We start from the raw sequence: 2,105 nt of genomic DNA on the forward strand, positions 1-2,105 counted from the left end.
TCGAGATTCTTGGCACAATATGTTGCATTTATTTATTAGTATTTATCCTTTCCTCACTTTCTCACCCAATTTCCATACAAATATTAATCAAATTGTAAGAACGAATTTCGGAAACATCGAATACTAGCATTGTTTACAATTTTGAATCGTTTCCACCCTTTCCACCATTATGCATCGGTGCGTACATATAACTTCAGTGTTAAGTTTTGTTTCGATTTCGTGTAGCAATCGGTATTTTGTTTTGCTTGTTTATCTGCGGTTTATTATTTTTATTCATACCCAAGAGATTCAAAATTGGGCATATTATATTCGCAAAGCAAAGATTCCATAAGGTGCATCAGGTAAGTCTTAATTAAATCTTTAGTGAAAGCAATCATTCAAGTGAATTAACAGTTTTTGGTTGTACTTCCCGTACGTCCGGATGAACAGGCCAATCTCAAATTGAGAATCCTTGTTCCTAAACTGGCACATTTTGAACTTTCATCGATCCGTTTAATCCGTTCGATCAAGAACAAACGAAACGTTAATACAATATCTCTTCTTTTTAAAGGAGTGATGTGAATTTGTAATTAGTAGAATTAAAAAGAAAAATGCACTTTCATTTACTTTTTTCATCTTTCAATTTCAGCCAGAAATGCTTTGGATGAATTTAAAAAAGTTGGACGCAAGAGAATCAGGAATAAACCAGATCAACAGCAACATTCCCAAGCAACACAAAATGAAGGAAATCTATTCCACAGTTTTTATGGACGGGGAAACCGAAATATCTTGTTTCTGGCCCAGCGTCAACATAATAATCAACTCTGATAAAGGTTAGTTTAGCAAACTTAAAAAATGGAATCTGAAAATGTCAATGATTTTATCAAACCGGTTAACTATCGATAGTTTTATTACTACTTCTGTTGCCACGAGTGGTTGAACAAAAATAATCATAAAAACTAGAAAAGTCTGACTATTTAGAGAACATATTAGAACAAACAACTTTTGAAATTATGCTTTCAAACATTTTATGTTTTCTTTTTGTTTTGCGAAATAGTGTTTAATTAATAACATAATATATAACTTAAAACTTTGCCAATTGTTCTTACAGATCTTGGTCAAATCTAATTTACTGACATGTGGAATTCGTCCAACAATTTTTTTGATTCCATCGAGTGGTGTGGCCAGCAGTCCGCGTGACCAAATATAAAAACGACATGTTAAAAAATCGTCAACAATTTGATAACTACATAATAATGTAAAGTGAACGATGATCAAGATATTTCTCTTTAAGAGTATTTACTGTTGAATGAGTCTAATGAATTATGTACCATAAAGTTGAAGAATAAATCAAAAATAATATGTCAAATATTATTCAAATAAAGTTATTAATCTATTTGTTATCCATTCTGTGTATTGTAGTTATATTGTAAAAATGCAAAAAACAGAAGTAATTCAGTAATATTTTTTGTCAGTGTTAATTCACTGGATATTATAGTTAGTTTTTCACAACAATCCAAGTCGTATCACTCGTTTTTTTATTTTATTATTTCTAACAAAGCATAATTTGAGTTTTTGTCGTTTTTGTATATAATTGTATGTGTAAAATTAAGAGTTATAGAAAATTTTATTCTTTGAATAAATCCAAACTTGACGAGACTATATTAGCTAAGCGGATATTAAGAAAACTGTATTGAGACTAATCATAGCGTGTCACTTACTATCAACTAAAACAGCAAACTTTTCCTCTGCAACATGTCATGTGAATGCCATCATCGGCCATGTCCAATTTTGAACCGTTATAATAGCTATATAAATAATTTATTTCGATGCTCCACATACTACATCAACCAACGTGTAGTCACATTTGGCGAAAAAAAAACTGAAAAATGTCATTTGACCATTATCTTTCCGATGTCGTTTTAATACGGCTTTTTGCGATGGTAACTAAAAATGAACACCACAATCAAATAACTCTTCTGGTAACATAGGTTATTTGAAAGAGTGAAACGAATCATCAACAAGACAGAGAAGCAATAAGAGAACATTATTTGACTATTAGGCAAAGGCTAACTGTTCATTTGTGATTTGACAGGAATGAACTACTACATGAATAGGTGGTCACT

General features: G+C 31.0%; 1 long non-coding RNA gene across 1 annotated transcript; it reads left to right on the top strand.

Annotated features, from left to right (window-relative positions):
- The first annotated feature begins 232 nt into the window (after positions 1–232).
- LOC129751491 (uncharacterized) lies at positions 233–1,294 on the top strand. The gene is made up of 3 exons (XR_008738725.1): positions 233–341; positions 629–812; positions 1,091–1,294. It is a non-coding gene; the product is annotated as an uncharacterized LOC129751491 (long non-coding RNA).
- The last annotated feature ends 811 nt before the right edge of the window (positions 1,295–2,105 follow it).

This window comes from Uranotaenia lowii, chromosome 3 (genome assembly GCF_029784155.1).
Source record: "Uranotaenia lowii strain MFRU-FL chromosome 3, ASM2978415v1, whole genome shotgun sequence".
Lineage (NCBI taxonomy): Eukaryota > Metazoa > Arthropoda > Insecta > Diptera > Culicidae > Uranotaenia > Uranotaenia lowii.